Below are 23,269 nucleotides of genomic sequence, written 5' to 3' on the forward strand. Positions count from 1 at the left end.
TGATACTAACTCCTGATCATATACAAGGTGACCACTGTTATCCCGGTGTGCCTGAAACAGGCTTGGTTTATGTTTCTTGTCTTGGTATAATTATTAATAGAGCCTCCTGGCTGGGCACGGTGGCTCACGCCTGTAATCCCAGCACTTTGGGAGGCCGAGGCGGGTGGATCACGAGGTCAGGAGATCGAGACCATCCTGGCTAACACGGTGAAACACCATCTCTACTAAAAATACAAAAAATTAGCTGGACATGGTGGTGGGCGCCTGTAGTCCCAGCTACTCAGGAGGTTGAGGCAGGAGAATGGCCAGAACCCGGGAGGCAGAGCTTGTAGTGAGCCAAGATCGTGCCAATGCACTCCAGCCTGGGCGACAGAGTGAGACTCCGTGTCAAAAAAAAAAAAAAAAAAAAAAAAAAGATAGAGCCTCCTTTTACTCCCAAAAGTATTCCCTTTTGAATGATATGTTATATGGTCACCCAATTTATGTAATTACTTTTATTTTTCCTTAATATAAACAGTACAGCAATAAATATACTTGCAGTTAAGTCTTTACATAGAATTTTTATATAACTGGATCAACGTTTGTGTACATTTTAATTTTTTTATATACTGCCTTCCAGAGAAATTGTTTACACTCCCACCAGTAATTATAAAGAGAGCCATTTTTCCAAAACCTGAAAAAACTGGATAGTACTATTCATTATTAAGAATCCTTTCTAGTTTTATAAGTGAAATTGTGTCTTACTGCCTTAATATGTGTTTAGTTCATTACTGTTTTAAATGAACATTTGTACAGATCAACGTTCTTTCATTACAAACAACAGAAAATGATTCTGGGTGGGTTAAATCAAGGGAAATGCAGGGAAAGGACATTAAAAAAAAATACAAAAATTAGCCAGGCATGGTGGCACACACCTGTCATCTCAGCTACCAGGGAGGCTGAGGTAGGAGAACCGCTTAAACCTGGGAGGCAGAGGTTGCGGTGAGCCAAGATGGTGCCACTGCACTCCACCCCGGGTGAAAGAGACTCCATCTCAAAGAAAAAAATGAGTGATGAAAATATTCCAAAATTAGACTGTGGTGATGGTTGTATATCTCTGTAAATACAATAAAAACTACTGAATTTTACATTTTAAATGGGTGGAATTTATGGCATGGGAATTATTTCTCAGTAAAGATATAATATGAATACACGATGCTAGTGTTCATATCATATCTAGACCACTACTGCTCTGTAAAGGAGTTTGTAAAATAATCCTTAAGGAATGTAGATACTGAAGGACTCCGAGTAGTAGACTGACAGGCTGACATTCTTTTAAAGAAAAAAATAATCTGTTGACAATGATTAAAATGGCTTACAGAACAGTCAGACTGAAGGTGGAAAGACCAGATGAGAGACTTACAAGGGTGCATTTGGAAAAACTTTAACAAGAAGAGGACTTGAGCCAAGACAGGTAAGAAACTGGCAAAGGCTATGATCCTACCTTTAGAGTGCAATGCTATCTATAGAAGCTTTCTATAAATGGGAGGCTTTCCTATAGAAGCCAACTATTAACATACTGATGTGTATATATCCTTATTACAGAGGCTCCCAAACAGGGAACTACAGAAAGTCATTAAGTCCAAGAGAGCAGAGTGGTAGAAAGTTCTTAATAACTGGCCCATTAAAATAGTTAGCAGCCATTTTAATCTATGATTTAACTAATGGAAGATTTGTCTTCAAGAATATGAGATCATAATGCCAATACATTCTCAAGTGTATCAGAGAATAGCAGTATGAATTTCATCTTTGAGTATTAAAGATAAAGACAAAATTCACTCAAAAGTATTTTGTCACTAGAACAAGTTTCATTTATTTCAAATGTCTTATAAACATGCTTAAAAGTAAGCATACTATATATGTAGTTTTATAAGTTTCCTATTAAAACACTCAGAGGAAAAGATACTTGGTATTGCCTTAAATTTTTTCAGAAACAATTCTTTCTCATTATAAAATATATATTAAAAGGCAAATGCATTCATAAATTATCTCACCTTTGGTTTTTAGACAAACCACAAAGAAATGTCTACAGCATAAGTTCCAGTTTGGGCAGATACCTGAATTGTAAAAAACAAACAGAAAAAGACATGGTTAATATGGTTGAATCTGAGTAGGAAATTTATTTCAACAGAACCCTTACTTGACCCATTTACCTCCTAAATTTTTATGTTCAAGCTGTTCTTTAGGTATCTGTAGAATGTCAAGAATTAAGAAATTCTCCTGGACTTTCTATTATCTTTGATTAATGTTGATATTTCTTGAAATTAAAAGTATATCAAAACAGGCCGGCCATGGTGGCTCACGCCTGTAATCCCAGCACTTTGGGAGGCCAAGGTGGGCAGATCACCTGAGGTCAGGTGTTTGAGAGCAGCCTGGTCAATGTGGCAAAACCCTGTCTCTACTAAAAGTACAAAAAAATTAGCTGGGTATGGCGGCGTGTGCCTATAGTCCCAGCTACTCGGGAGGCTGAGGCAGGAGAATCGCTTGAACCCAGGAGGCAGAGGTTGCTTGAACCCGGGAGGCAGAAGTTGCAGTAAGCCAAGATCGTGCCACTGCACTGCAGCATGGGCAATACAGCAAGACTCTCTCAAAAAAAAAAAAAAAAAGGATATCAAAACAGGTACCACATTAACAGGAGAAAACAATCGATTTCCCTCATCAACTCAATTCTTCAAAAGAAAGTATTTTCTAAAGTTTACACTCCCTATAATAATATATCATGATTGCTCATCCTCATAGAAAATACAGAATTTAAAAATCTGGAAATGTAAAAGTAAATCAATAGCACATGTTTATAAAACATAAGCAAATACATAAATTAAATAAAACCAATGTCTAATAAGTATGAAAAATGGAAAAATGTTCTCTACATTAGCAAAGAAAATAAAATTAAAATGAGATACCATCTTTGATCAATGAAATTATAATTATTTTAAAAATAAGATTATAGTCATTGGTGCCCTTCCAGTTCTTCTCCTTACCAGACTCATGGTGAGATTGTACCTCATTGCCCTCTTTCAATTTAGGTGTAGGCACATGACTTGCTTTAGCCACCGAAATGTACATGGATGTGATGTTACACATTTCTAGGTGTAAGTTTTAAGACCAACTACACAACTTACAGACCTCTCAGCTACTCCAGTCATTATGGAGTTCACTAAATGGCTCTGAAGAGAAAAAAATAAACCCTGCTGATATGTATTAGACATGTACCATGAGCAAGAAATAAATTTTGTTGTATTATGTAACTTAGATTTTTAGGACTGTTACTACAGCACAATGTAGGCTATACTGACAGCTACAAGTGATAATGTAATAATATATATAAAATAATAATGTAATATAACAGGCATTTTTGTACACTGTTCATAGGAATTTAAATTGGTAAATTTGTTTTTGTTTTTTGGGTTTTTTGAGACAGGATCTCACTCTGTCACCTAGGCTGGAGTACAGTGGCGTGATCACAGCTCGCTGCAGCCTAGACCTCCCAGGCTCAAGTGATACTTCCACCTCAGCATCCTGAGTAGCTGGGACTACACAGGTGCCCATCACTAAGACCTGCTAACTTTTGTATTTTTTGTAGAGATGGGGTTTTGCCATGTTGTCCACCCAGACTGGTCTTGAACTACTGGGCTCAAGCAATCCACATGCCTCAGCCTCCCAAAGTGCTGGGATTACAGGCATGATCCACACGCCCAGCAATTGGTAAAATCTTTCTGGAAAACAATTTTGCAACGTGCATCAAGAGCCTTAAAAAGTTCAAATCCTGGCCAGGCGCGGTGGCTCATGCCTGTAAACCCAGCACTTCAGGAGGCCAGGGTGGGTGGATCACGAAGTCAGGAGCCTGGCCAAGATGGTGAAACCCCGTCTACTAAAAATACAAAAATTAGCCAGGCATGGTGGCAGGTGCCTGTAGTCTCAGCTACATGCGAGTCTGAGGCAGGAGAATTGCTTGAACCTGGAAGGTGAAGGTTGCAGTGAGCCAAGATCGCACCGCTGCACTCCAGATTGGGTGACAGGGCGAGACTCCGACTCAAAAAAAATAAAAAAAAGAAGAAGTTCAAATCCTTGATCCAGTAACTTCTAGTAATCTGTCCTAAATAATCAAAAATTCAAACATTTATATCATAGCTCATTTATGACTGTAAAGAGCTAGAAAGGCTGGGCACAGTGGCTCACACCTGTAATCCCAACACTTTGGGAGGCTAAGACGGGCGGATCATGAGGTCAGGAGATGCAGACCATCCTGGCCAACATGGTGAAACCCCGTCTCTACTGAAATACAAAAAATTAGCCAGGTGTGGTGGTGTGCACCTGTAATCCCATTTACTCAAGAGGCTGAGGCAGGGGAATCGCTTGAACACTGGAGGCAGAGATTGCAGTGGGCTGAGATCACGCCACTGCACTCCAGCCTGGTGACCAGGCGAGACTCCATCTCAAAAAAGAGCTAGAAGCAAACTAAACATACAAATGATTTGCTAAATAAGTTAGAATATTAAGCAATCATTAAAACTGCTTATCAAAGATGCTTAGACTAACAGAGGAAACTGTAAAGGGCATACATAGGAACTCTCTGTACTGTCTACTCAATGTTTTCATGTATACGATTCTAGAACAGTTAAAACTGATCTCCACTGACAGAAAGCAGGTAAGTTATTGCAGGAGCCAAAGGTTGTATGAAAGAATTGACTGCAAAGGGGCTTAAGAGAAGCTTTTAAGAGTGATTAAAATGTTCTATATCTTGATTATGGCAGTTGTCAACAGGATATACACGTTAGTCAAAACCCCTCAAACTGTACTGTGCATAAATCATTTTACTAAAGTGGATTTTAAAAGTAAAATAAAAATGCTTAATGATAGGAAAATGCCCATCTATTGGGTAATTTCAAATGTGTAATACATAAATTTGCATAGAAAAGACTAGAAATACATACAATGTTAATAGTGCTTTGCTTTGCATAAATATTACACAGGTAATTTTAATTTTTCCTTAAGTTACATACTTTCAAAATGCTCTAAGTAGGTATTTTTATGTTTATTCGGTGGTATTTTGTTGAGAACCAGAGCTTAAGTCTAGAATAAGCTTGAGGTTTTAATAATTCATTCATTGAGTATTTATTACATGCCTCCATGTACAAACTGCATTCTAAGTGGTAGAGGGATACCTCCAAGCTTGGGTATGTTTCTCCAAGGTTCAGCTAGATGGGCCTTTTAAGAGATCACCATTGCCAGTGAATGTGGAAGCATCAACTATCATCTGTAAACCACATCTGTTTATAATCTTTACACTGGCAAATGAGAGGTAAGTTGTGACTATAAAAACTGTTTGGATTCATGATTATCTGTTTACCTAATCTTCCTGAAAATAAGGTTAAATTTTCTACAGTGCTTAATATGTAATATATAACATATATTTAGAATGTATTACAATGTGTGAATGTGTTTATAAGAATCTGTATTGATAACTACTCATTTTTAAATGTTACGAGTTTTGAGCATTTATTTACTTAAAAAATTAAAAGTTTTGGGCTGGGCATGGTGGCTTATGCCTGTAATCCCAGCACTTTATGAGGCCAAGGCGGGCGGATCACCTGAGGTCAGGAGTTCCAGACCAGCCTGGCCAACATGGTAAAATCCTGTCTCTATAAAAATACAAAAAAATTAGCTGTGCATGATGGCAGGTGCCTGTAATTCCAGCTACTCGGGAGGCTGAGGCAGGGGAATCACTTGAACCTGCGAAGCGGAGGTTGTGGTGAGCTGAGATCACGCCACTGTACTCCAGCCTGGGTGACAGAGCAAGATACCATCTCAAAAAAAAACAAAAAAAAAAGTTAAAATTTTACCACTATAAAAACTGCTTGAGTGTTTAAAACTCTAAGAAATTATAGAAAAATATAAATGAAACATAGAAAGCAATAAGTATGACAACGGAGACAGAGCATTAAGCAAAGAGCAAGAAGTGTTTGATTAATCAAATAGAAATACCGGATACATATCATTAACAAATTGTAATCAACAAATAAAGTGAGAAAATATTTGTTTTGATATTTGTTTTGTGTTCAGCAGTGAGTGTAGCAATTCAAGATACTGGGGACAAGGGATTATGACTATATGCAGGGGACTATATGCACTAATGTTTCATGACAGAAAAATCTGAGATAACTACTCCATTATAGGGAATGTACATGAGCAAAACAGAAAGAACACATATAGAAGAATCTAATCCAGACAAGATTTTAAACCAGTGATCACTGAAATTAAATCACTGTTTAATTATAACTATAAAATATGTTGCTTTCTCATGCATGTGCACGTTGTATTCAAAAAGTATAAAACTTCATACTTTACAATAAAATACAAATGCATTATTTATACTAATAACCATTAAGAAGTACTAAAATAATGTGTGCTAATCAGGTTACAGCTAGTAAAGATGAGTAAAATAGTCTCAGACATTAAGGATACAACACAGAAAATATTTGTATGTGAATCAGGGTACAGATAGTAAAGATGAATAGTCTCAGACACCAGGGAGTTTTCACAGCACTTAGAAAGATAGCACAAACCCGAAACACAAAATTACCAACACTGCAGGAATGCAAATGGAGAGTTCTTGGTAAGTATTAGCTTCTCGACCCTTAGAAAATACAACCTATGAGTCGTCACTGAAAATACAGACAGATGGAAAAACACTATCACCAAGTTGGTCTTGGTTTTCTATATTCTAGAAATCATATGTGCAGTAACAAGTACCCTAATCAACTAAATCAGTGGTCAAACTATAGCCTAAGAGCCAAATCCAGCCTAGGGCCTGTTTTTGTCTGATTTATGAGCTAAGAATGGTTTTTACATATTTAAAGGGCCATAAACAAACAAGAATATGCAACAGAGGTAGTATATGGCCACAAAGTTTAAAAGTTTAAAGGGGATCTTTAGAGAGGTCTACTGACTTCTGAACTAGATAATTCAAAAATGGATGAAACAGGTCTTAGTGGTGGCTCTGATCCAAAGATTTGAACTGTGCCATGGCATCACAGTGTATCAGAACTAGAAGGAGGCACGAAGACCATCTTTCCTTCCCATGATATTGCAAAGGCGCTGACTATGGCTCATAGGTTTCTGTTTTCCGGATCTACTGTATCCTGGGTTGAAAGCACTTTACATCTCACCACAATATTGGTTCCCTTTTCCTTTAGTGAAGTAATCTGGGAATTAAAAAAGAGGTACAATAGAGTAAGTACACTCTCCTCCAACTCTCTAGTAAGCCTTTCCTACACACAACTAATCAACTAAAAGTGAAGTGCTGATGACCTTCATATTTTACTAACTCAGCATCAAAGATCATTTCCTATTTTCCCCACTTCATCTTCCTCTACCCTACTTACATATTCCCTAAACCCAGCCAATCAATCTACTAGCATTTCTGAAAAAGCATTTGTTTTGTCTTATGGACCTTGGTCTATGTGGTTTCTCTCCTATGGACATGACTTCCTTTCTCCACCTATCCAAATTCCTTCCATCCTTCATGGCCCAATTTGACATCCATGATACCTTCAGGAAGCTTATAATCCAACAGGAAACATAGCTCAGGTATGCACAAAAAAGTTTAAAGAATCTTGAAAGTGCCAGGCGCGGTGGCTCACGCCTGTAATCCCAGCACTTTGGGAGGCCGAGGCGGGCGGATCACAAGGTCAGGAGATCGAGACCACGGTGAAACCCCGTCTCTACTAAAAATACAAAAAATTAGCCGGGCGCAGTTGTGGGCGCCTGTAGTCCCAGCTACTCGGGAGGCTGAGGCAGGAGAATGGCGTGAACCCGGGAGGCGGAGCTTGCAGTGAGCCGAGATCGCGCCACTGCACTCACTCCAGCCTGGGCGACAGAGCGAGACTCCTTCTCAAAAAAAAAAAAAAAAAAAAAAAAAAAAAAAGAATCTTGAAAGTTGTAATAGATAAAATGTTATACAATTCCAAGGAGCAAAATGTCACCTCAGGGGAAAATGTTTAGGTACCACCTTGGGAAAGTCTTTGAGTAAGATATGAAAATGAGCAGAGAGAAGAAAAAGAGATGTTCCAGGCAGTGAAATGAGCAAAGGTACAAAAGGGATAACTTGTTATAGTAGTGACTCTCATCTTTTTGTTCCCCTAGATTTGCCTCCAACCAAGTGATAACACAGAGAATGCCCTCAATTTCTAAAGTCCCATGCCCACCCCTAATTTTGAATGTTACCAAAAACCACAGATTTAATATGCTAATCAGGTAACCAAAATTCAATGTAGACAGTCTACTTCTGCATATGTCTTCAGATAAATTTTGTGAACATAAAAATCCAACACATCGGGCCAGGCATGGTGACTCATGCCTGTAATCTCAGCACTTTGGGAGGCTGAGGCGGGCGGTTAACAAGGTCAGGAGATGGAGACCATCCTGGCCAACATGGTGAAACCCCATCTCTGCTAAAATACAAAAAATTAGTCAGGCGTGGTGGCCCACGCCTGTAGTCCCAGCTACTTAGGAGGCTGAGGTAGGGGAATTGCTTGAACCCGGGAGGTGGAGGTTGCAGTGAGCTGAGATCGCGCCACTGCACTCCAGCCTGGCAACAGTGCAAGACTCTGTCTCAAAAAAAAAGAAAAAAAGGAAAAAAAATCCAACACATTTACAAAATCAAACATAAATTCTGTGACTTTAAGGCTGAATTATGTTATTTTCATATCATTAATCAAACTAAAAGGGCTGAAAGTAAAAAATTCATTATTTTGGTTTCCTTTCTACTAAGTAATTTTATTCTATGAATAGCAACCTTTCACATTCTGGTTCACTCCAAACCTAGGGCCTAGTAGATGCTACCTAAATACCTGTTGAATTAATAATATTGAAACATAATATATATTTCACTGAAAATATTCCTTCAATTATGCAATATAACAGAAAGTAGAGAGAAGATAAGGAACATTAATTGAAAGTGTTGTAAAAGTGAAGCCATCAAAAAACTTAAAACAATTATTTCAAAACCATCTTTGAAGCAAATAATCTATTCACATGTAACTCAGACCTTTATTGTAGCCTTTGTTGTAACACTACACACATACCACCACCACCACCACCATCATCATGACATTTTTTTCTAAATACAGCTTGATGGAGGAAATCATATAATTTGATTAACAGAAGCCCGGCACAGTGGCTCATGCCTGCAATCCTAGCACTTTGGGAGGCCAAGGCAGGCAGATCACTTGAGGTCCAGAGTTCAAGATCAGCCTGGCCAACATGGTGAAATGCCGTCTCTACTAAAAATACAAAAGTTGGCCAGCCACAGAGGCACACACCTGTAATTCCAGCCACTCGGGAGGCTGAGACAGGAGAATCGCTTGCAGGAGGTGGAGGTTGCAGTGACCTGAGATCGTGCCACTGCACTCCAGCTCGGGAGACAGAGTGAGACTCTGTTCCAAAAAAATAAATAAAAATAAAAACAAAACAGAAAACTGCCACTTATTCATCTTTGTATTTCACATAATTCCTAGCACATAATGGGTGCTTTAAAATCACTCATTGAGTTGAACAGTCATAGAGAAAATGTTTTCTCTGCTCTCCATGACTTCACTATATTTCAAAGGTATAAGGCATCAACTCTGGCAATAAAAGCAGAACTTACGCTACTATGAAAGCCTGACCTATTTCAAGAGTTCTCTGATACGAGAAGAGATATCCAATAAATGTGCTCCCTAATTATACAAGTATAAGAAGATGGATTGCTCCACTGTTGTCGATTTGCTGTATTTAGTAGGCTCTGAATTGAATTATTCATGCATGTACAAATATAACCTTAACGGGGTCCACATACTTGCTCCTACCAATCTGGATACAAAAGTTGCCATTCAGATAAAAGATGACAGGCAACAAGAATCTGACAGGCCAGCAATTTACTGCTTTTTCTGCACATTTGAATTTGTAGGCCTCCATAGCCATTAAGCAAAATTAGTTTCATGATGTCAGCCAAAAAGCTTCATGGGCAACGGTTTTATCTCATTTAAAAGACTACCATCCTCAATCTGTCTGAATCTGTGTTTGTTCATTAGAAGCCTCTCAATGAATCAGAAGCGAGGGTTTAATCGCACTCTTGCTCTATGAATGTTTAGTATTAGCCCTGAACTATAACAAATTCCTATTCTCCCTTTCCCTGTACCTAAAATAGTTTAGATATAGTTGAAGAACCTAAATATCAGACAGGCTAGCAGTTCTCGACCGATATGGTTTGGATCTGTGTTCCCGCCCACATCTCATGTCAGATTGTAATCCCCAGTGTTGGAGGTGGGGCCTGGTGGGAGGTGACTGGATCATGGGGGCAGTTTCTAATGGTTTAGCACCATCCCCCTAGTACTGTTCTCATGATAGAGTTATCATAAGATCTGGTTGTTTAAAAGTGTGTAGCACCTTCCTCCTCTCTCTCTCTCTTTATGCCTGCTTCCTTTGGCCTTCCGCCATGATTGTAAGTTTCCTGAGGCCTCCCCAGAACCCTAGCAGATGGCCAGCATTATGCTTCCTATACAACCTGGGGAACCATGAGCCAATTAAACCTCTTTTCTTTATAAATTACCCAGTCCAGGTATTTCTTTATAGCAGTGCAAGAATGAACTAATACATCTATCAAAAATGGAGCTATTTCAAAACTATAAATATGATCTTAAAATGTATTTATCCAATTTATAAAGCAAGTGTCAGAGAAAAATTTCATCTTCTCCTGCTCCTAACTGTTGATCTCTGAATCCACTATGCTCTCTTATGCCCCTAAGCCTTTGAAATTGCTATTTTCCCCTTTGCTTGTTTAGAATCTCCTCCTTAAACCTGCCTGGCAAGTTTCTACTCATTATGGAAGTCTTCCCTGGTTTTCCCAAAAAAGATGCTGCAATCTTCCCCTATGCATGTTTTATATACTTACATAAGTACCTCTCAAACTATAACTGTCTCTTACAGTTAGAGAACAGTAAGCTCTCTAAGGACAATGACTGAACACCTCTTGGCAGAGCTAATATTGAGCTGGTACACACCAACAGAGCCTGAAGGGTTGTACTTCAGTACTGAAATACTTCTGTAACATAGTCTGGTAAAGTCACTGCCTCAAACTCCACCAGTCCTAAGGTGCCTACTGATGGTCCAGTCTCCCTACCATCACTACAACCCAGTGGGTAAAACAAGAAAGCCTGACACAGCATAAAGGATGAAGGGGTTCTTCAAGACCCTGATCCAGCGCTACAGCCATCTTAACTGGTTGGTGCCTATTTTGTACTTACTCATAAACACTTTAAATACCACTCCTGCCTCTTCATAGCCAAAGCACAGGACACTGCCTAGCTTATCAGACTTTTAATTCTTTAGCAAAATAATAAATGAAGACATACCAGGTCTATCAATGGCCCAGGGTCAATGGGCATGCTGTCAAAACTATGCAGACAGTGATCAGTGATCAGACTGGCAAGAAAAATCCAGATACTAAAGTACTAGAGAGGAAAAATGGTCAAGTCTGTCTATTCTCTGTTTGCCTTCAGCATCTGATAAAATAAATACTTATCTTGATAATGTGCAAAAAAAAATCTTCAATGTGATACTTTATAGAGAATATAATTCAAGTATTTTAATGTTTTTAAAGTTTAAAAGCAAGGTTTCTATAAAATAAGTCTCCATAACATATCACAAACACTGATCACTAAACTCTAATCAGTGTCTTGGATAGGAACACAAGTATCACTAAAGGAAGAGCACAGTGATTAATTCAAATAGAGAGGAAAAGGCAAGAATGAGAAGAGTCAGTTAATTATAAATGGCATGTCTAATTACAAATTTTGCTAGGGGCTTCAGATACTTCTAATTAGTTTGACTTGGTATATTAATTATAAATAGAATACCATGAGAGAATTTTCTAATCACAGAAATGTACCTAGAATATAAAATCAGAGTTTAAGTTATCTTTGTAATTTAATAATTAAATGTTCAATAATGTATAATTATTTTGAAAGTCATCAACAAAATATATATCACATTAAAATCGAGTTACTCAGAATATTGCTAAGGTGGTGACAGTCTTTAAAACATCCATAAGGTAGCAAGCGTGTAGCTGAAGGATGAATATATAGCTTCAGTAATAAGAATTTTGAACTTATAAATGGTGATATAACAATCTTTTTAGGCTACTTCCTTTCTGGTAGAAAAATTGTCTTTCATTCATGCTGTAGGGAGTTTCAGAGAGCCATATGATTAAAATGTTAAAAATAAAGATGGAAGAGATAAATAGTAGCAAGAGAAGCTTACCTAATTTCAACACTATCTCATTAAGATCAATCTTTAGTTTAAAACAAAAACAAAACCCTGCTGTGCTATATACTATATTAATGAAAAATTCCACAAGGTAACAAAATCTCAAACAGGAAGCATAATGTGTTTACTAAGGACAAAATAAGAAAAATCATTCTGATTTTTTGGTATTTATATTAAAGTAAAAACTTAGAAAAGAAGAGAAACATTAAAGACCATGATGTATTTCAACTTTAAGAAAAGCTTTTAAAGTCTCACTAATCTTAAATTAAAACACTCATGTAAATTATCTTGGTTATTAGTACTAACATGAATTTAAGCAGAAAATATATACAAAGAAAATGTAAGTAATAGTTAACAGTCTCTACCATTTATTGAACACCTATATACTATCCCAGGCAGAATGCAAGGTGCTTTAACTAAATTGTTAATTTTCACAACCATGTAACTTGGCAGATACTATCATCCCTACCTTACTGATGATGAATTGATATTAAAAATAATCTCGCCACAGTCAGTTAGTAAGTGGCAAAGATTCAAACCCACAGTTGACTACCCAACAGCCTCTGCGCTGGCCACTACACCCCACTAACTGACCAGATGGCCTCAAAATGTAGTTAAAGTAAGCCAATGTAGCACTGAAGTTCCACAGTGTATTAGTTGTTCTAGACGGATGAAGTTAAGGCTTCAATCTACTATTCCAATGAATATTCCTACTATTCCTATCTGAATATCTAAAGAAAACAATATAATTTAGTAATTACACTTCTGACCTTGATTTGGGAAATCAAGGATGTGGCCAGTTGGCTTAAGGGCTATCACAAAATTCTATTTTCATTAAACTCACTTTGATCCAAATGATCAAAAATTATTAAGCACTTAGATACACAAGTAAAAGGATTCAATCAGGACCGATATAAGTTAAAAACAAATGTAATAATAAAAATAAATGAGTTTGATTAATAGAATGTATTGGGGAAAAAAACCTTTCTCCAACTTTTGTGAACACATATAACAAAAAAGAAAATACACAGTTCACTTAAAAAAACCAGGCAACTTGAAACTCTTCTGAATAAATGAGCATGAATTAAAAAATTACCACATACCTAACAAAGGCACACAACAAACATTTAACAAACAAGTTAATGACTTGGCTAAATGAAGATTAAAAAGTGAATATGGGGAAAGCAAGGAAAATTAAGGGAAGAGTTGACCTTTCTCCAAGTTCCTTCTCACATAAATACCACCTGCTCTATATTTCCCAGAAAGCTGGTTAGGGGAGGGGGGAAGTACCTGCTCTTGAGGTTCTTTACTAAAAACAGTCCTTCAGAATATACCTACTCTGGCAGAACTCTCCTCCTCATATTGAGGCTAAGGAAATATCACCTCTCTCCTAAGAGAAGGTCTAACATCCAAAGTAATATACTTCCTTCTCCTGAACAGCCTCTTTCTGGAAACATTTTCAATCCCTCTACATTCCATAGCATATTTTGAAGATATAACTTTCTGGTTTTCTAAATTGAATATTATTTATTATTTAATCAGCATAATGAAAAATGTAAAGAATGGTTTATGATATACAGAAACTCTGACACAATAAGGATATCTTATAGTGCAAATATAATTCTCATTTTAAAAACACAGGCACACTTCACAAAGATTGTTCCATGTGAAAATAATTTTTAAGGCTTTTTTATGTAAGCTATTTTCTACTTTTTTATTTGAAAGAAACCATGGCTTTAACAAAAGCTGTATTACAGTTACACATCTCTTACCAATGGGGATACATTCTGAGAAATTCATCATTAGGTGATCATTGTGCAAACATCGTATATCTGATATATCATATATCATATATATCATATATCAGATGTATATCAGATATATGATATAGCCTACGGCTCCTAGGCTACAAACCTTTACAGTACGTTACTGTGTTGAATACTGTAGGCAATAACAATGGTATTGGTGTATCTAAACACAGATAAGGGGCTGGGGGCAGTGGCTCATGCCTGTAATCCCAACACTTTGGGAGACCAAGGTGAGAGGATCACTTGAGTCCCGTTTGAGATCAACCTAGGCAACGTAAGGAGACCCCATCTCCACAAAATGTTTTAAAAATTAGCTGGGCATGGTAGCACATGCCTGTGACCCCAGCTACTCACGAGGCTGAGGTGGGAGGATTGGTTAAGCCAGAAAGGTGGAGTCTGCAGTGGGCAGTGATTGAGCCACTGTATTCCAGCCTGGGCAACAGAGTGAGACTCTGTCTCAAAAAATAAAATAAAGCACAATTACAAATAAACATAGACAAGGTATAGGAAAAATACAATGTTATATATACTCTTTTTTTTTTTTTGAGATGGAGTCTCAGTCTGTTGCCCAGGATGGAGTACAATTACACAATCTCAGCTCACTGCAACCTCCAGCTCACTGCAACCTCCACCTCCCGGGTTCAAGTGATTCTCCTGCCTCAGCCTCCTGAGTACCTGGGAATACAGGTGTGCGCCACCACACCTGGCTAATTTTTGTATTTTTAGTAGAGATGGGGTTTTACCATGTTGGCCAAGCTGGTCTCAAACTCTTGACCTCAGATGATTCACCTACCTTGGCCTCCCAAAGTGCTGGGATTACAGACGTGAGCCACCATGCCAGGCCAACAATGTTACACTCTTAAGTGGTCCTCGTTGACCAAAACTTTGTCATTCCGTGCATAACTGTATTTACAACTCTTACCTGGTTAGTGCCTGGAATAACTTCCCGAATCTCATCTACTGTATCACCTGCTGATTCAAAAATCACCTTAGAGCCCAACTCCTTTACTTCACCTAATAAAACTTACTGAGCTTGGACATGTGAAAATCCCATGTGGTGTATTTTCTTCTAGTGCAACAATGCCTATGAGACTGGGCAAGGTGAGACCAAGAGTGATCTCTCCTCTTCATACCAAACAACTAGCCTATCATTTGAATATGCTACTATTTTACACATAAGTTTAAAAAGAAAACTATGCCTATCACATTTGCTAAAACTGTAAGTTTCTAAGGACTTTACTGACTCTGTATAGCAATATTTTATATATATATATCCCCCATAAAAATAAAGCAAGTAAGCATTTTGTAATTCTTATTTTCCCTGTAAAAAGCCAACCACATAACAATTTTATGAAGCATCTCATTTCTTTAGTAAACTATTGAAAGATCATCTCCCTCTCTTTGACATATATGGACAGTGGAAGTCATAAGCAAAAGCTAAATGAAATGATCCTCAAAAGTTCTTGCTTCTTATAGAGTACGGAATTCAATAGTTTAACTGCCAGGAATCTTGCTATTTCAAGGTATTATTTACATATTACAAATTATATTTAATTAGAGTTTGTTATTTGTTACATTTTAAAGGTATTGGAAAATAAAATATTTCCCTTTGCGGACATACTAACACATTTTTAACCCTACTGTATACTAAAACTTTATAACATTTTATGTCTTAGTGGCTTTTGGAAGGTCAATACCATTGCATACTCATATGCTGAAATAAATCCTTTTAAAAATCACATTGTCAATTCTCTTTGGCTTCAGAAAATAGACATGTCAAAAACTCAACTGGAAAGCAAATAAATCACAATACATGTGAAGTGTTATTAAATAATTCTGAAGACGAAATCTGAGTCAAACTACAAAAAGGCCCTCAATCTCTGCTACCAAGAATTGTGTTGGATTCATTCATATATCATTTATAGAAAAGACTTAATCAGCATGTCCTTAGCCAAGCACAAACATGTTTGTTGAGATGGTCTGTGTAAGTCCGAGGATTTTGCTCACCACCTCCATATTTCCTTGGTCAAAAGAAACAACTGTAGTTCAGCTGAGACTCTCTTTAACTGGTTTGTTTTTAAAGAGCTCTATCTGCTGAAATGAGATTGCCTAAAAGCACTGCAATCCTCTCCAGTGGGATTACAAGTTATATTGGTAATAAATGTGTTCACTTAGGTAACAAGAAAGAAGAAAAAGGCAACCTACAAATAGTGCTGAAAATCTGAGGTTATACATTTTCTCCAACGACATAAAAGTAGTTGAATACCATATATTTCAAACAGAAACTCAAAAATCTGGGGATTTCCACAGTAAGACCTTCCCATAAGGAGCAAAATTATCTAGCAGCCCTTCTAAGAGGAACCTGAATTAGCATTCTCTATGGAATTAAAAAGTCTTAAGAGAATGTGAGTCACTTTTGAAGAGCTCATTGAAGAATAAAATGAGACTAAGTCTTTATAAAGAAACTATCTAGAAATATATACAAATCCTAAGTTGAATACAATGTAACAAAAATAACACTTATCAAACACCCTCATACTTACAATTCTATACCCTCTGGGAAGAATCTGGCAAGAATGGTATACATGGAGGAAAGCCATTTTCTAGCTGGACATATTAGGCTAGGGTTCCCAACACTCAATATATACAGATTCAGGGGTTTGCCGCAAGTATTCTAGGAGTGTATATCTAGAGTAAGAACTGTTCACTGCCAACCCAAGGGCCCATCCAACATTAGACCGCACCAACAGGGACCCTTAAGAGGATTGGTTAGGTCCAGGACCTTCATAAGAGACCTAATTAGCTTTAGAAAAGGAGCCAGAAACTCTTGTAACAGGAAACTTCCATTTACAGCAGGACTTGCCTACAAGATACCAAGACTAAATGCTGTTTCACTAGAATGGGACTTATTTTACCCAATCATATACAGATCTATGAACTCATGCCATCCTATCCAAAATGCTGGTTTTCAATCATTAATTTGGATAACCACCCCAACCCTATGCTAACCCCTGCTCTTTTCTAGTACTAAAATCCAGACTTTTCTTCCTCAACAATTACTCAGTAAATTTCCTTACTATATTTCCTTCCCTGGCAAATGTAAAATCCTTACTATATTTCCTTACCTGGCAAATAAGTAAACTCAGCTATGTTTCGTCTTGTTGTTGTTGTTGTTGTTTGGCTCCACTGGTCTGGGTTATATTCTTTGACATACTGACTTTCAAGAATATTTTCATTCCTTTTCTTCCACCAATAGCAAATTAATACTGGCCTGGGAGCTAGAATCGGTCAATGGCATGACCTGCCCTGGTAAGCAATAATACAGGCTGGTTATGTAATAATACAGGCTGATGGTTAGGTCATGCCATTGGTGTACCTGAAAATCTGCCAGATAATGATAATCACCATTTCAGCAAAAACAGCAACTCTCTGAGTACTCTGGTGGTACTGACCAGTGCAGTTTTGGGAGGCTGGACATAACTGATCTTTAAAGGCAAGATCCCTTTTTATTCCTTTTTCTGCTTATTATGTGCATGGTCCACTGTCAAAGAGATATGAGAAAATCAGTTTTTTGAGTTTCTTGAGACAGGTTCTTACTCTGCTACCCAGTCTGGAATGCAGTGGCATGATCACAGCTCACTGGAGCCTCGACCTCCCAGGCTCAAGTGATCCTCCACCTCAGTCTCCCAAGCAGCTGGGACCACAGGCAAGCACCACTATGCCCGGTTATTTTTTGTACTTTTTGTAGAGATGGGATTTCACTACATTGCCCAAGCTGGTTTCAAATTCCTGGGCTCAAGTGATCCACCCACCTTAGCCTCCCAAATTGCAAGGACTACAGAAGTGAGCCACCATGACTGGCCAAAAATCAGTTATTATGCAAGAACTATTTGCTTGACAAGCATCCCTCTCTCTCCCAAATGGCAGATAAATAAGTGTTGCTGGAAACCCTGGTATGCCACTTTCACCAACCCAAAACCATCTACATTTAATATACAATCTTTTAGGAGGGACTTATTCCTCAGGTAATTTCAGAGTGAAGTATAACAGCCAGGTAAAATAAGTTTTATTTAGACAATATGAGCTAATAATATGATTTGCCTTATTAGGTCAGCCTTGGCTCCCCAGCACTTCCCAAACCCTGCTCTCCCTTTTCACAGAGAATATCTCAGAGGCTTTGTGGAACCCAAACAGCAAAATGCTATTATGGAGTTTTAAATAATGGAGTAACATGTTAAAAATCATGTTTTAAGATTAATAACCTGACAAGCTAATCTAGGACTACAGTTGAGAGACAATGGAAGCAAGGAAACCAACTCCGCATGACGTAATTGATCCTTAAAGAATATGGCAATGGCCAGATGCAGTGATGTGTACTTGTAGTTCAAGCTACATGGGAGACTGAGGCAAAAGCACTGCTTGAGGCTAGTAGTTAATGGCTGCAGTGTACTATGATGGGGCCTGTGAATAGCCACTGCACTTCAGTTTGGGCAACATAGTGAGACCCTGTCTCTTAAAAAAAAATTTTTTTTCTTTAAAAGAATAAAACAACGGCTCTAAGAACAGTAAAGAAGTACTGAATCTGACATTACCAGCAAACTTTATCTTTCCTATTACAAATTCAATTCATCGAGTAAACTGAAAGGGTTCACTTGTAAGGTACAGAGTCATTTTTATCCATCCGGGTTACAGAGTGTTGAAATTCAACCACCAGAAAATCATCCTTTTCAATTACAACACTCTACTCTCCCGACATTTTCTCCAAAAACACCCGAGAAGGAGCAATTTCAGAAGTACTCATTTAGCCATTATTGCTGCTTTGATGGCAATCAGCTTGCCTGCTTGCCTTCTCCAGGCACCCTCACCTCTACCCCAACCCCAAAGCACACCATAATATCCCCCAAAAGCCACCCGGATGAAAAGGGATACAGCAAAAACAAGAATCTAAGAATCTAATTGTATCTGACCTGGAAGTGGGACTAAAAGAAATTAGATGCTTTGCCAAAATTTGGAATACCACCAGAGTTAAGTTTTTAAAAATCTAATGTCAGGGTTTTAAGATAACCTTCACATTTTCTCTGCCTTTGGATACAATACACCAAAAAACAAAAATTCTTGTAAAATTAAAAATCACAGAAAAGTTTCAAGCTAGACTCCATCCATGTCTCTCTCTCTCTCTCTTTCTCTCACTCTCATTCTCTCATACCCTCCCTCCCCACTCTCTATCTATCTCTATCTCTATCTTTAACTTTAGTGGGGACAAGAGTGGTTAATAGAAACAGATAATAAATCAAATAGCTTCCTTCAGGGATTCCTTGCCATCATCAGGGCAAAGTTCTGACTTGATAGCCTGGTAACATAAGGCCCATAATATTTGACATCCAACAATCCTTTCCAATCCAATCCTTCACCATACTACTTTCCATTTCCTCATTCACCAATCATTTCTACTGAATGTCTATAGATCCCCAGTGTTTAATGTTGTCTAATACTTCCGTACGCTGGCTCATTCTTTCACCTTGTCTAACACTCTTTTGCCTTGTCTGTGTGGCTATGTGAGGCTCAAGTTCTTGTCTTAGAAATATTTCCTGACATCCTTCCTCTTGGGCCCTTCAATACACCCCTCCCTAACCCACACCAAATCTGCATTAGGCTCCCTCCTTCATACACACCTCTATCAAACTTCTTACAGGGTACTGTCAATTCCAAAACTAGGGAATGCCTGCCACATTATAGGTACTAAAATGGTCATTAGTTCCCAGTTCTGTGCTCCTCCTAGAGCAGAGTCATTTTTCTTTCTCTTCTTTTTCTTCTATTTTGTCTAAGAATCCTCTGTATTATTCCTATTAACTTGACAGTTTTATGCACATTTGGAAAATGGCTAAAGCTTCTTAAAGGGGAATCCAAACGAAATTAAATACACAAGGAAGTTTTTTCATACAGGGCTCAATGAATCAATCTGACCTAAAAATGAACTTTTATGAACATTCAGACTACTAGTAAAACAAAGGAAAAAAATAACTTTTCTTAACATGTTTATGATCTAATACATTTGAAAATGTATTAATACATCAGCTTCTGAATGATCAAAATGTTGAAATATGAAATCAGTTTGTATCACCTTTTTTTTTTCTGACACGAAGTCTTGCTCTGTTGCCCAGGCTGCAGTGCAAGTGGCATGAGCTCAACTCACTGCAACCTCTGCTGCCCGGGTTCAAGCAAGTCCCCTCTCTTAACCTCCCGAGTAGCTGGGTATACAGGCTCCCGCCACCACGCCCAGCTAATTTTTGTATTTTTAGTAGAGATGGGGTTTCACCATATTGGTTAGGCTGGTCTCAAACTCCTGACCTCAGGTGATCCACCCACCTCAACCTCCCAAAGTGCTGGGATTACAGACATGAGCTACCGTGCCCAGCCAGTTTATACTATTGTTTTAAATAGAGAATAATATCCACACTGCAATAGGAAATCTGCCTTGAGAAGAAACATCAGAGTTAAAACTTGCAACATCTGACTCCATCTTCCTTTGATCTTTTTAGGTAGGATAATTGTTGAAGGATACATAAAAATGTGATAACCCTACTTGTCAGAACTCTGTTCAAGATCTTCCTACTAAGGATTCAGATTGAGGACTGCATGACATCCTTATGCTATCAGTGTGAAAAACGAAAAGAAAGCTTTGAGCAAAAACACTACCCAAGCCTCAAACTGGCATCACCCCCATATACAATATCATTTTTATAATAATACGTACTAGATTTAGGAATTCGACCATATCAATGGTTCCAATAAAAGCACAGAAATGTGATCTAACATAAAATACTCATGGGGGTCTTGCTTTGCTTTTTAGAATGACTTTGGTCAATCTAACTTTTTCTATTTCTTAATCTCCAAGATGTAGCATTTATAAAGTCACTATTATAAAATGTTTTCTAAGCTACCTGGTGCACCTTAACTCAATTACTCTCTCTAGCTTTAAAAATCAAACTACCTGTTCATGGAAACATACTTAGAATTAAACACTGTAAAATATAGATTGCAAATAAAAACACCAGTCAACTTGAATCAAAAGATTAAACTCTAACAAAATAATTTACAATTATACCTCAATAATAAAAATGTTAGTGAATTCAATACCAATTGTAATATAGTGGGGTTTCCCTTATTTACTTGAGGGAGGGTATGGAATGTAGAAAATAAATTAGGTATTCTAAAGATCAGAGTGAAACAAAACATAACCTAGCTAGATCTGAAATTTAGTGCAAAAAAAAAAAAAAAAAAACAAGCTCACAAACTATTATATTTTTGTCCTTTACCTTTACTCCTTCCCTGCTGCCAGCCACCTGTTTTAGATGTTCTCATGCAGAGAAAACAGCAACAATGCCATTTTCCTTCCAAATGCAATCAGGTTTTGGCAAACTTAAGTCAGTATGTCAGTTAAAAACAGAAACAACCCAAAATGTGATCTGGCAAATAACTACCTAAGTATTGAGTAGTTCCTCCCTTGAATGGTATTGCACTTTCCATTTATCATTTTTAAATGTACAAGAAAATTGAAAATCTGCACGTGTAGCTGGACAAATAATAGATTCCAAATTAATAATACATTATGCATTACTCTATTAAGCATACATTAAGAGCAAAATTATGCCATTTTGGAAACATAACTCCTTGTGAGAGTGGTCCTTAGTGTTGTGATATTTCAAACCACTGCTTTTATCTTCATATAAACCCTATTGACTCCTTTATAAGTTAGTATTCAAATTTGCCAGAAGCTTAAACAACTGTTTTCAACAACATGTGTGCCAACTGCCTTCCCTGGGCCCTCCACCGGATCCATTTAGGATTCTCAAACTAAGCCTGCCTAAATAAAGTTTTATTTAAATAGTCACACCCATTCGGTTACAAGTTGCCTATGGCTGCTTTTGCTCTATGTCAACAGAGTATAGTAGTTGTGACAGATCATCTGGCTCTAAGGAAAATGCCAGCCCAGGACTTTTTACAAATAAACTTCATAAAATTCCCTCACCACTGTCTTCACTGTTCATCTATGAAATAAAGGTGAAAGAGTGCTTACAGAATTTCTCAGAGCATATGCAATTAACTTTTTAATATTTACACTACTTGGAACCCATGTATAAGATACCCTCCTGAAATACTGAGTTGATTCAGCAACTCAGGTGAACCTAAAATCTTCTTAGATTCAAAATGTAAAATGCCTATACCCAAAACCACCCTAATTACTATTACTCAGCAATAAGTGTAACACTGTCATAAGGAAGTTGAGCAATGACAGAAGCCTATTTGTGTGTCATTATTTCTGCTAAAGAATTTTCAAGTAAAGATAAAAAAAAAAAAGCGGTGGTTAAAACAAATGTACTTAAAAGTTTTGCAAATAGAAGACAATTGTTTTATTTTCAATGATGCTGTTTCACTCTAAAGCCATTTTAAAATTTTCCAGCAAAAAATAAAAGGACTAAACTTCAGATTAAAATGTCAGATAGCTAAATATTAAATAAATACCTGAGGAATAAAGGGAGGTATGGGGATGCTTTAGTTGTTAACTTCATTGTAATTATTTTGTGTATTACAATTTTCACTCTGTAAAGATAAGGACATAGATAGGGCAAAGGAGTCTTTTTTCTAACCCAGCCCAGATACTTCAAGGCCACTGTTACATGGAAGGCTATCTGGGGACTGGGTGTCAAGGCTGCCTCATCCTGTAGAGAAGATGAACAAAAGGAAGTTACACTGTATGAAAATAATTCATGGAAAACCCTGAAGTCTGAAAGGCACATTTCTAAAGAAGAGTCACATCATTTTATCATGGTGATTAAGAGAGGCTCTTATTTAGATGCTACCTGAGCCTTTGGTCTTCTAACACCAACTGCCTTCTGACTAACAGCATTGAGAATTTCCAAAGGACCAGGCTTAGGGCAGAATATATGAAGAAGGAAGGAGCCTTAGTTTTAGAATGAGTCAGATAAACCTGGGTTGAATCTAGCACCCATTTTGTTTTATATATATACTTTATATATATATAGGGTATATATATCTAGGGTACATGTGCACAATGTGCAGGTTTGTTAATATATGTATACTTGTGCCATGTTGGT

At 37.4% G+C, this 23,269-nt stretch overlaps 1 protein-coding gene across 22 annotated transcripts in view; it reads right to left on the bottom strand.

Moving 5' to 3' along the window:
• PEAK1 (pseudopodium enriched atypical kinase 1) overlaps window positions 1-23,269 on the bottom strand; it is a 303,571-nt gene that overhangs the window by 239,734 nt on the left and 40,568 nt on the right. For 18 of the 22 annotated variants that reach the window (XM_050799933.1, XM_050799923.1, XM_050799943.1 and 15 more), the window contains one exon: window positions 2,034-2,096. The exons of 1 other annotated variant lie outside the window; for it this stretch is intronic. The gene's annotated coding sequence lies outside the window, so the exon portion shown is untranslated. Of the gene's footprint in view, window positions 1-2,033; window positions 2,097-17,278; window positions 23,181-23,269 lie in introns of those variants that run through there. 3 more of the 22 variants (XM_050799932.1, XM_050799944.1, XM_050799940.1) reach the window with 1 other exon arrangement.

The sequence above is a fragment of the Macaca thibetana genome, chromosome 7 (assembly GCF_024542745.1).
Source record: "Macaca thibetana thibetana isolate TM-01 chromosome 7, ASM2454274v1, whole genome shotgun sequence".
In the NCBI taxonomy this organism is placed as follows: Eukaryota; Metazoa; Chordata; class Mammalia; order Primates; family Cercopithecidae; genus Macaca; species Macaca thibetana.